Source organism: Eptesicus fuscus, chromosome 10 (genome assembly GCF_027574615.1).
Source record: "Eptesicus fuscus isolate TK198812 chromosome 10, DD_ASM_mEF_20220401, whole genome shotgun sequence".
Lineage (NCBI taxonomy): Eukaryota > Metazoa > Chordata > Mammalia > Chiroptera > Vespertilionidae > Eptesicus > Eptesicus fuscus.
This window is the reverse complement of record NC_072482.1, coordinates 88,239,526-88,252,247: the sequence shown is the minus strand read 5'-3', so window position 1 is coordinate 88,252,247 and position 12,722 is coordinate 88,239,526. Positions and strand designations below refer to the sequence as shown.

The window sequence follows — 12,722 nt, the reverse complement described above, 5'->3', positions numbered from 1 at the left end:
AACGAGAGCCATTCTGTTGGCAGACCTAGGCACACATGCTTCTAGCTCAAGGGCTCAAGAAGCCGCCTTAGAAAAATCCTGGGGAGGACTCTGATTGGCTGGCTTGAGTCATGTGCCCGCCCCTGGACCAATCACTGTGAGGCACCACCATTGGTCCAGCTGGGTGGGTGCCCAGGCCTCTGGCTAGGATGAGGCCTGTACTGTGATTGTCAGGTCCCACCTGCACCCACATAGTTGGGGTGGTGGTGGTGGTTCAGGGGTTGACAGGGCTGGTGAGTAGTTCCCTCAAAGAAGTGGGGACAGTGTCCAGACAAAAAAAATGCCCACAATAAGGTTCAAACCTGGATTTAGGATGGCTCCACTCACCCCATCCCCAACTCTGGACCTCCCTGAGTCAGGAAGGGCTGTGTCTGCCCGTCCACCCACGGCGGGGCTCTCTGTGGGAGGAAGTGGGGAGGGGTGGCTGCTGGGGTGCCCGCCATATCCTGGTGTGGATCTTGCCCGCCCTGGGCCTGTGCCCAGCTGAGCCCTGAGGCTGGAAACCGCCACAGGCCCCTGTAGGGGAGGAAGCGTCTCTTCAGGGTCCAGCGGTGGCCACGTTTCCTGTGACTGGATTCTGACCGGCCGGCTGTCCTCTGGGCCCAGGAAGCCCGAGGACCACAGCTCGGCCCAGCAGCGGACAGAGCGGCAGGAAGGAGGGCCGAGGGCCTGACCCAGCGTGGCCATCACCTCGTTCTGAGCTCCTGAGGCAGCGCCTCCGCTCTCTGTCCTCACGGAGGGGTGACACACGCATGTCGGTGTGCAGATGGAGGGAAGGAGCTGGGTGAGCACACAGGGAGGGACACGGCAGGTCTCAGAGCCGCGAACGCCCTGCGGACTGCCCGGCCGGCTGGCTGACAGACTGGCTGACGACGGACGGTGACTGACCCACAGCTGCTGGCTCACTGGCCACAGGCACCAACGGACACGGACAGGCTGCCTGGCTGACAGTGACCGACTGAGAGACACTGGCCGGTGGATGGACAGACTGACACTGGACGTCACCGACTGGAGGGCTAACAGATGGAAAGAACGGCCTACACCTGTGGTCGGCAAACTCATTAGTCACCAGAGCCAAATATCAGCAGTACAACGATGGAAATTTCTTTGGAGAGCCACATTTTTTAAACTTAAACTTCTTCTAACGCCACTTCTTCAAAAGAGACTCGCCCAGGCCGTGGTATTTTGTGGAAGAGCCACACTCAAGGGGCCAAAGAGCCGCATGTGGCTTGCGAGCCGCAGTTTGCCAACCACTGGCCCACACCTGTGGCTGTTGGGAGTCATGCTTAAATAGCGTTAGCAAGCCACAATCGTTTTTCACTTTATCTGAAGTCAAACTTTCTCTCTTTTTAAAATTTTTTATTGTTTAAAGTATCACATGTAATATTACAAATGTCTCCTTTATTCCCCATTGACCTCTCCCCGGCCACCCTCACCCCCCAAAACCTACTCTTGGACACAGCCCGCACGTGATTCAAACAAGACCTATTCGGCCTCCGAAGGCAGTTCCAGCGCTGCCATTCCTGACCAGGCCGTTTCCAGAGGCGTTTTCCCCACAGGAAGGGCGGGAGGCCCAGGACAGCGGCGAGCTTCCTCTCTGTGCGGCCGTGGTGCCTCCCAGCCTGGCCCCTTTCTCGCTCTGTGGGCCTGCCTCCAGCTCTCCTGTTCTCCACACCCCCGCCCTTCAGGTCTCCTCCACGAAGTCTGCTCAGACCCTGTGAGCCACCCTTCCGCTCGAGTGTCCTTCCCAGTGCTGTCCTGTCAGGGCCGACCATGTCCGACTGCTCCGGGGCACCCTGGACATGGCTTTGCTCTGAATGGCTAATTGCTGCTCATCATCGAACCCTTTCCTTAGATTTATTTCAGGCTTGTACTTAAAGCCACAACACTTGGAGGGCTGGGACCCTTTGAGCTCGTATCTCCATCGGCCTGAGGACGGTTAAGGTTATGTCACAGAAACAAAACAGTCCCCAACCCCAGTGGCCAAGACCAGAGTCTGCTGCCCCATTGTGCTCCATGTCCATCGGAGGTAGGCGAAGGCTGCACATGCAGAGACCAGGCTGAGGGAGGCGCTGTCTTCGTCTCTGCACTGGGCCGAGGCAGGAAAAGAGAACATCGGCTCTTAAAGCTTCTGTGTGGGTATCACCACTGCTCACGTCCCATTGGCCAGAACTAGTGCCATGGCAACACCCAACTGCCAGGGTCAAGAAAGTGCAGTCCCACTGTGCGTCTGTACAGAGCAGGCATAATGGGAAAATGGCAATATGATAATTGGCCTGTGGTGGACTAGAGCGAGGTAGTTAAGCATAGTACATCCATTCAATGGAATACTGTAAGCTATGAAAATGATATTGTAGGAGGATGTTAATGACATACCAACGTTGAGCATGTATTATGAAGTATGAAAGTAGATGATAGAAAAGAATTGTAGGGAAATATGGGACTTGTTTGAAAAAGTCTGTAAGGAGGATTCTCTGAAAGGCCAGAGGCTGACCCTGCCTTGACTTTTCCAAACAAGTCTGAGCCCCCGGGTGTTTTACTAGAACCTTTATGCTTAGACTTCAAAATGTCCTTGTTTGAAAGGCACTGCAGATGCAGGTGTTTGCTCAAGGATGCTTACCCTGCTGGTTGTATCCAGAGGTTAATTTGAGTTCAAGCTGCTGTGACAATAAAAGCCGAAGGAGGCAGGCGAACAGGGCTGTTTGCTCCTAAAGCAAAACAGCCCCTTAGCCTCTTGTTTCACAGCAACTGTGTGTCAGAGTGATCCTTCATCCGTCACTCAGGGTCTGCCGGTCAGCCCGGGCAAAGAATGTACCATATGGTCTCTTTTTTTTGTTAAAAAACATATTTTATACTTATAAAATATAACCAATGCAAGTTCTCTAAAAGATAACAGAATATATCTGGGTGGTGGGATTATAATTACAGGTGATTCTCTCCCCCTTTTGATTTCTCTATATTTTTCTAAATCTTCTATAGTTAATAATTTTGGTAACAAGAAAAGAATGCCTTGCTAAACAATGCTGCCTTTAAAAAATAAAATAATATATACACATTACAAAAGTTTCAGAAACATCAGGACATCTGATAATATTAAAGGCTAGATCCTTCCAGACCTCTTTGCATACATGTATGCATATTTAATGGAAAGAAACCTCACAGGCCGGGGCTGATTCAGTGGCATCACAGTCCAGGTGAGCACCCTGCTGCTTGCGCTGCTAGAATTTCCCGGGCAGGCCCTGGTTCCTGGGCAGGTTGGAGGATCTTGGGAGGCCCCAACCTCCACCTCTTCACCCTCCAAAAGACCCATGTCTGCTGGCTGCAGCGGCTGTTCCGTGGAAGACCCATCACCCCGTGGCATGCTGGGCCTTGGACACTTACACTTAGGCTCATGATCGCAGGGGAAAAAAGGCAGCCCTTTCCGTGGAGACCCCAGCCCTGCGGCCCCACAGCCTTATCACTCAGGAGAGGCGGGAAATGAACATTTCCCCGTTCTCTCTATTTATGTTTTTAAGTTGATTCACTTCCAGGGAATTTTTTTTTTTTTTTTGTCAAGTCATGTTCAAAATAACTTCATGACCTGTTTGGGGCAAATGCAACTGATTTATGACTCTGCTGCCTTTTGGTTGGTTGGCAAAGCCCTGCCTGGCCCTGGGGAGGTTTTCCTTGGCTTGTTTACCCAGAGTGATTTAGGAGCAGCGGGGCCAAGGAGGTTTCCCTATTCCTTCAGCCCCAGCACCGACCCCGTGGCCCCTGCCCTCGGGGCTCACGCCCTGGTTGGGGCTCAGCCTCATATTTCAGACAGAGTGGCAGTTGTCCTCTGGATGCCCTGAGCCACGTCACTCACATTCTCTGGCTTGTAGCCCTTTAAGAAGCCCCCAGGGAGGCCTGTCCCGTTGACCGCTGCCTACAGCCTAGCCTCCTCCTCCTCTTCTCGGGCCTGCGCCCCTCTCTTGCTGGGGGGCCTGAGGCAGAGATGGATGAATTATTAATATTGATTCTGATGGATTAGCTCTTCACAGAGTCTGAGCACAGCCAGGGCCTGCAATATAAAGGAAGGAACTACTGGGATATGCAACACGAGTGAACCTCAAAATAATGATGCTGAGTGAAGGGACCCAGCCAACCCAGAGTACCTACTGTATGACTCCATTGACAGAAAACTCTAGAAAATGTGAGCTCAGCTCTAGTGCCAGAAAGCAGATAAGAGGTTGCCTGCAGACAAGGAAGAAGGAAGGGGCAGGAGGGGGTTCCCAGGGGGCATGAGGAAGCCTGGGGGATAAATGTGTCATCATCCCGATTATAGTGGTGGTTTCACGGGTGTAAACAAATGTCCAGACTCATCAACTGTACCTTTTAAACAGGCGCAGTTTATAGTAGATCAGCTATACCTCAGTAAAGCTCTTTAGGAAAAGAAAAAAAAAACCTACATGGAAAACGTGTTCCCAGAATGACTAACTCTGGAGGGTTGGATGCTAGGAGAAAAGTTCAGGACGCTCACTTAACTCCTGGAATTCTCAGAACTAATTTAGGTCTTCGGGGGGGGCGGGGGCGGGCATCCATCTGATTCAGCTAAACTGAGAAGGGAGCTCATTAACTGTAACCCACTCCAGTCGGAATCCTTTCCCGTTCCCATAAGAGCTGCTGGAGGAACCGGTCACCCCTGCTCCCCAGCCCTTCAGATCCAGGAGCGCATGTAAGTACCTACACTGACCATGAGGTGTCACTGTTGTACACAACATGTGTCGACCCGGGGTTCCTCTGTTGACTGCTCTCCAAGTTTATGCGCCCTTGGCTTTCTGCATCAGGAATTCTCTGAATGCTTTGTCTACGTCTCTGGAGATAATCACATTTCCCCCCTTTCATCTGCTAATGTGCTTTTTTTTTTAAAAAAAATAATTTTTGAAAGGTGAGCCATCTTTGCAGATGGAAAAAGCCAGGTAAGTTTCTCCATCAGGGCTCACTAGTGGAAGTTTCTGCGAGGATGGAAATGTTCTCCTCCGTCCAAGAGAGAGCTCCCTGCACATAGGTGGCCATGGGGCCTTTGAAATGTGGGGAGTGTGACTGAGGCGCCGGACTTCACATTTCACTTTGTTGAGTTATGAACGTGGACAGCCACAGGTGGCTCGTGGTGGCCGTCTGCACGGAGTCCGGCTGTGAGCCTGGTGCGGGCCTGCCTGTGAGGTTGCTCCGCGGTTATATCCTCCCCTGTCCTCACGAAAGGGGCTCTTCGGGAGATGTGATAAAGGGCGCAGGACTATTGCTGTCCCTGGGGAAATGTGAAAATGCCACTGACGCCGAACCCAAAGATGATGCAGTGAGTAAATCACACGATGGCCGCCGTCCAGGCTTTCCCGCCCCACACCCCTTCCCATAAGCAGGGGAGTCGCACTCCGCCTCATTGCACCCAAACACGGCACACGCCGGCGTGGTGAGTGAGAAGCCCTAAGGTTACATTTTTTCTTTGAAAAATAACGTGCATGTGTATTTCATTATTAAAGAAATACCCGTTATAGAAAACACAGGCAGTACAGAAAGATGGCAAGAACATAAGTCAAACACAATATTTCGGTGTACTGCCTCTGATATGTTTTCAATATGTAAAGTTTTGTTGTTATTGTTGTTGGTTTGCAGATGTATGAGCGAGATCATTCCCCATATGACTTAAAAAAATATTGTTTTTTTTTAAATTATAACATAAGCATTCTATCATCTTATTACAAACTTTGTGAACACCATCTGTTAGAACTATGTAATGTTTTCCACAGTGGAGAGCTACAATTTATTTAATGTATTGAACTTCATTTATTTATTGCTATTGCAAATATAAGTATCGTTGGCATAAAGCATTTTCACCCTTTCGGAATTTACTCCAAGTGGAGTTACTGGAAGCAAGCAAAGAAACGGATATTTTAAGGCCTCAGCAGCCTATGGCCAAATTGCTTTCCAAAAAGGCATGTAAATTTATACCCTGCACTTTATCACCTACCCACCAGCAAGAATTCATGAAAAACAAACCCCCCCCCCCACCATCAGCAGCGCCACACCCGTGATTTGATAGGAGGGCAGCTGAAACGTCACATCTTTGATGAACATTTTTCCCACGTGCTGGTTAACACGCTTGATTCTTCTTCGGCGAATTGTCTGTGCGAGCATTTTACCTGCTCGATTAGCGAGGTCTTAGTCCTTATTTATTCATTGTAAGCACCCTCTTCATGCTGAAAATAGTATTCTTTTGTCTTTTTTATTTGTTGTGAACATGCCCTCTGTTTGGTTTATAGAATCTGGCTGTTTTGATATGCATGTATTTCAGATTCTCCTCGTCCGGCCCCTCTGCCGGGCTCTGCCTGTGCGTGAAGCACTCGAGTGCTGGCTGGGCCACCCTCTCCCCCTCTCCCCCTCTGCCCTTTCCCTGGGCGGTGCTACTCGTGGCTCGAATCACCACTGACAGCAAGCTGCCTCTGCTGTGAGGACACACCTCAGGGGCGGCCGCCCTCTGACAGCTCTCCTCGGATGACTCACTGGTGCCTGGGACTCCACACGCTTCAACCTGGTGTCGTGAATTTCCTCCCAACCCCTTCTCTCCGAGCATCTCCCCCATCCACCTGGCGGCCCTGCCGAGGCTGGGGACACCCCTGCCCTGCCCTCTCCACTTGGATCTCAAATGTCCATTTTGCTCCCTACCAGCCCTTTCTTCATCCCCGGGAGTCCTCTGAGGCCTTGTCTCCTGGGTCACTCAGGTCTTCTCCCCTCACCCCCAAACGTTCCCAATAAGATATTTTAAACACACACAAGTGCAGAGACTGTTATAACCTGTACCCATGCAGCTACCACACCGCTCTGGCTTTATAACTTCGAATGATGGCGGTTGAACGCTTCAAACTTGTTAAGAAATCAGAGGGCTGTGGGTAGAGTTGCATGCTCTTATGGCTAAGTCCTGTGGTGCCCCTCTCTCCCCAGCCGTCTCTCATCCCTTCTGCTTTTACCCTCCTGCCACATGCATAGGAGTCTGAGAAGACATACTACTTTGCATTTAAAATGTTAGTAAGTGGTACCAAATGCCATATAATCCTCCTGCCTGCAATGTGCTTTTTTCACTTTATATTTTGGGATGGAGCTCTGTTAGCACAGGTGGCTCCAGTTTATTTTAATTGCTGTATGGATTCCACAGTATGCAAGTGTCCCAAGTCACACATCTACTCCCCTATTGGGGGAGGGCACTCAGGTTATTGCCCCCTCCCCTCCCCTCTTCTCTCTTCCTCTCCTCTCCTCCTCTGCTCCCCTCCCCTCCCCTCCCCTCCCCTCCCCTCCCCTCCCCTCCCCTCCCCTCCCTCCCCTCCCCTCCTCAGAAGCCAGGCGAACAGACGTTCTTACACTCAGCCCTGCGGTGGGTGGACGGGTGTCCACAGAGCACCTTCCTGGGAGTAGACTCGCGGAGTAGGCACATCCTCAGCCTCACAGGTTCTGTAAACTTGTCCTCCTGCAAGGTCTCAGAGCTCATTTTCCCACAGTTCCCCCAAGGAGGCACAGACAGCTTTCCCACGGCTGCGGGCTCCGTGGCGTGGATGGCAGGTGGTCTGAGTGGGACTCTCCTGGTCACAGGTGAGGCTCAGCGTCTCCGCCCACCCGCCTCAGCTGCGCCCCTCCGCGCTGCCTGCGGGAGTGCGTCCTGCTGGCTCCTGCTCTCCCACTCCCGTCCACGGCAGCTCCCCGGGCACCGCCGTGAGCAGCCGGGGCAGCCAGGGCCACCCCCGTGGGTAAGTGGCAGCTCAGGGCCCACCCCCGTGGGTAAGGGGAAGCTCAGGGCCCACCCCCGTGGGTAAGGGGAAGCTCAGGCCCCACCCCCGTGGGTAAGTGGCAGCTCAGGGCCCACCCCCGTGGGTAAGGGACAGCTCAGGGCCCCACCCCCGTGGGTAAGGGGCAGCTCAGGGCCCCACCCCCGTGGGTAAGGGGCAGCTCAGGCCCCACCCCCGTGGGTAAGGGGCAGCTCAGGGCCCACCCCCGTGGGTAAGGGGCAGCTCAGGCCCCACCCCCGTGGGTAAGGGGCAGCTCAGACCCCGCCCCCGTGGGTAAGGGGCAGCTCAGGCCCACCCCCGTGGGTAAGGGGCAGCTCAGGCCCACCCCCGGGGGTAAGGGGCAGCTCAGGCCCCACCCCCGGGGGTAAGGGGAAGCTCAGGCCCCACCCCCGTGGGTAAGGGGCAGCTCAGGGCCCACCCCCGTGGGTAAGGGGCAGCTCAGGCCCCACCCCCGGGGGTAAGGGGCAGCTCAGGCCCCACCCCCGGGGGTAAGGGGCAGCTCAGGCCCACCCCCGTGGGTAAGGGGCAGCTCAGGCCCACTCCCGGGGGTAAGGGGCAGCTCAGGGCCACCCCCGTGGGTAAGGGGCAGCTCAGGCCCCACCCCCGTGGGTAAGGGGCAGCTCAGGCCCCACCCCCGGGGGTAAGGGGCAGCTCAGGCCCCACCCCCGGGGGTAAGGGGCAGCTCAGGCCCACTCCCGGGGGTAAGGGGCAGCTCAGGCCCACTCCCGGGGGTAAGGGGCAGCTCAGGCCCACTCCCGTGGGTAAGGGGCAGCTCAGGCCCACTCCCGGGGGTAAGTGGCTGGACTGGACTTGCACCTCCGCTGCCGCCTCCCAGCGCGCCTGCGCAGGCCTCGCTCCCGCCTCTCTCTGGGCTCCAGGCCGCCGGGACTTCGGTCATACTCAGGTGCACGCATACAAGTCCTTTGGTGGAGCTCTTACCCTCCTCCCCGCACTGTGTCTTCCCAACAGCACAACCCCTTTGAGGTTGGATGGATGGTCTGTTGGATGCTTCTACTAGTATGTCTCTGGATCTGTTTTTGTTCATCAGTGTATGTTGTTCATTACATTCCACAACTGAGTGAGATCATGTGATATTTATCTTTCTCTGACTGGCTTATTTCGCTTAGCATAATGCTCTCCAGGTCCATCCATGCCACTGCGAACGGTAAGAGTTCTTTCTTTTTTACCGCAGCGTAGTATTCCATTGTGTAGATATATCATAGTTTTCTAATCCACTCATCTGCTGACGGACACTTAGGCTGTTTCCAAATCTTAGCTATGGTGAATTGTGCTGCTATGAACATAGGGGTGCATATATCCTTTCTGATTGGTGTTTCTAGTTTCTTGGGATATATTCCTAGAAGTGGGATCACTGGATCAAATGGGAATTCCATTTTTAGTTTTTTGAGGAAACTCCATACTGTTCTCCACAGTGGCTGCACCAGTCTGCATTCCCACCAGCAGTGCACGAGGGTTCCTTTTTCTCCGCATCCTCGCCAGCACTTATCGTTTGTTGATTTGTTGATGATAGCCATTCTGACAGGTGTGAGATGGTACCGCATTGTCATTTTGATTTGCATCTCTCAGATGAGTAGTGACTTTGAGCATGTTTTCATGTGTCTCTTGGCCTTCTGTATGTCCACTTTTGAAAAGTGTCTATTTAGGTCCTTTGCCCATTTTTTGATTGGATCGTTTATCTTCCTTTTGTTAAGTTGTATGAGTTCCCTATAAAGTTTGGAGATTAAAGCCTTATCAGATGGAACATTGGCAAATATGTTCTCCCATGCAGTGGGCTCTCTTGTCATTTTGTTGGTGGTTTCTTTTGCTGTGCAGAAGCTTTTTATTTAGGTGTAGTCCCATTTGTTTATTTTCTCCTTAGTCTCCATTGTCCTAGGAGCTGTCGGTAAAGATATCAGGGCTGCTTTTTAAAACGGGGAGGAGTGTGCATGAGCCCAGGTGATCCTGCCGCCACCTCCTGCTCCTGCCCTGCCTCAGGGTAATTGTTCAGAGACATCTGCAGCCCTGGCCTGGGACGGCTGTGGTTGCCAGGGGCCCTGGAGACCTGCTGAGGTGGTAGCTGAGGGTGAGGGAAATTAGAAGGGAGGAGGGAGAGGGGGTACCAGTTGTGGCCCTGAGGCCACCTGCAGTGACGGGGCTGCAGTCTCTCCCACCAACCTCCTCCTCAGGAAGAGGCCTGTGGGACCTCAGTGGACAGAGACACCCCTGTGCAGTGCATGGCTGGGCTGTGAGCGTGAGCCCTGCCCTTTGTCCTGTGGTGGGAGTGCAGATGGTCCCATCACATTTGTCCTGGGGATTTCCTGCAGGTCACTTACAGCAATGGCACAGGTTGGGTGGTAATTCAGGCCCATCCCCCAAAGACACAGGGTCCTCGGACAGCTCAACTACCAAGCCCCACTGCTCTGGCTGGAACTTAGGATCCATCCAACCAATTTACCACCCCTTCTTCCCAGGGTCAGAGCTGCAGCGCTGGCAGCTCCCCCCACTCCCCCCCTCCATGCTCCCCCTTATCTCCTGCCTCTTTAATTGGCCTCAGCATCTGCTTCCTGGAGGGTGTGAACTAACAGAGATGCTCTTTGGATTGTAAAGCTCTACTGGGAATTTCTCAAGGGGGTGATGGTCCATAAAGGGCACATGCCCGGGTTGTGGGCTCGATCCCCAGTGGGGGGGCATGCAGGAGGCAGCCGTCAATGATTCTCTCTCATCATTGATGTTTCTCTCTCTCCCCTCTCCCTTCCTCTCTGAAATCAATAGAAATGTATTTTAAAAAATGAATGCACTGTTGATCGTGCTACAAATAAAAGTGGATATCAAAATAAGTGTACTGAATGAAAAAAAAAGTTCAACATGTTAGAATAAAAGGCAGCCTTTAAAACAAAATCAGTTTTGCTTTATGAAAATTCAGCACATTGTTCTTTTTTTTGCCCCAGTTGAGGATTGGGGTGGCCTTGAAGCTTGGCATTTTGGGGCCACAGGAGTCACCCCACTGGGCTCCCCTGGTTTCGTCTGCACAGCTGGACTCCTCCACGAGGTCCCGGCGTGTTTTTCCAGGAGTGCTTTGTGAAGATGGGTAGGGATGATCTTACTCAAGTTTCAATCCCTAACAGAGCTAACATGGGTCGGTAAAGGCCTGCTGTAGAAAGATCGTCCTTCTCACCCAGGTGAGGGCGTCACGTGGGTTTTCTGTTCCTTCTGTGGTGGAGCTGAGAGGTGAGTGTGTGTGTGTGTGTGTGTGTGTGTGTGTGGGGGGGGGGTCTGGATGCTGACCGCTTCCTTTGACCCAGAACGCCCCATGGCCCATCCTCTGCTTGGCATTCGTTCCCTCCCATCAGGTGATTTGAAGCCTGCCGGGCCACGGACCACACTTGTGTCATCTTTTAGAGTCAATCAAAACGTTAATCCTCTGCTTGAATGGTGTTTTTTGAACTTAGGAAATATGAACTCTTTAAGAAAATCCGTCTGATGAGAAAACTGAAAACAGCTTGAACTTTTCTCTGTGAAGTTTTTTCCGGGTGAGCAATGTTTTCAACTTGAAAACGTCCCTTGTAATTATGCCTCTGTGTGTACTCCTGCTTCCCTTGTGCTTGACTTCCATTCTGCTGACTCAGCAGCTAGGAGCTGAGCCACACAGGGCTCAGGATGTGCTTAGAAAGCAAGAAAGCGGAGCCCGAGGAGAGAAACCACACGTGTGCAGTTCCCTCCCCAGCACAGCGTTTAAGGCGGAGAGGAACCCTTTGGAGATACGCTGTCTTCCTCATCGAAGAGGACATCTAGAGAGAGACCGCGGGAAAGAAACAAGAAATGAGGGCAGACCTGGAAACCCATCCAACCTGGAGAAAAACCGAGGCTGCTAAGCACACACATGTGAGACGCACCTGGTGCAGTCTAGAGCAAAGGTCACCAGCCTTTGGTAGCCCCAAACGTTAATAACCCCATTCCCTCCCACCCCGTCTCCCAGCTTCACAACGCAAACCAGTTCTGAAGGGATGGGAAGCTAGTTTTCTGAGCGTTTTAGCAACACCCCCCAACTAATGAGGTTCTCCGCAGCATCGCAGAAGCAGAAAAGCGGTACAGTTCATTCTTTTTCAGCAAAGGTGATGTGTGCTCACATTTCGAAATGTATTCTTCTGGATTTGAACATCAGAATCTGAAGCCGAGATACTGTGAAACAAGCCCACCCTCAAAGCAATCAGGCAACATACAGAAGGGACATGACAAGGTCGATGACGTGACAGTCCAAAGCCATGGGGCCTGGGGGCAGACGGGCACAGGGTGGCACTGGGTCTTCTTCGAGGTTGTATCCCCAGAATCCAGAGAGCACTTGGCACATAGGATGCATTTTTTTTTTTAAATCAAAATGCCAGTTTAACTCTAGGCAGTAGAAACATCTGATCGTTGTTTGGGATTTGTTAGCGCAAGATGCTCCATAGTGAATGTAACCAGAGATATCAGTATTATATACGAGAGAATTATGAGAATGAAACATAAACTTTAATGAAAAGGCACTCAACACGGGGGACCACTAAAGATAGGTTGCTCCCCTGAGAGCATCTACGCAGGTGCGAGGCCAGGGGCTGTGCCCACAGGAAGTCCACGCCTGACGCTCTGGACCCTTTAATGCCCCCCCGGGTGGTGGCTGCGTGGGAGCGTGAGCACCAGCAGAGCCGGGCAGCTCCTCTCTTCCTAAGGAAGAAGGACCCTTCGGAAGGACGAGAAGAACCCAGGGGCTGTGAGAGTGCTGGTCTTGGACGTATGGCACAGCTCACTCGGCCACTTTACAGTGGACGAATGGGCACCGATGCCGCAGTGCTGGCTGGGAGGAAAGGGTGGCCCTCACCAGTTAGCCTTCCTGGCATTATTCTGTAGGGT

At 52.7% G+C, this 12,722-nt stretch overlaps 1 long non-coding RNA gene across 2 annotated transcripts in view; it reads left to right on the top strand.

The window, feature by feature from the left end:
- Window positions 1-2,245: 2,245 nt before the first annotated feature.
- Window positions 2,246-12,722, top strand: part of LOC129150437 (uncharacterized) — a 78,387-nt gene continuing 67,910 nt past the window's right edge. For both annotated transcript variants that reach the window (XR_008557184.1, XR_008557185.1), the window contains exons 1-2: window positions 2,246-2,335; window positions 4,679-4,735. This is a non-coding gene — a long non-coding RNA (uncharacterized LOC129150437). The remainder of the gene's footprint in view (window positions 2,336-4,678; window positions 4,736-12,722) is intronic.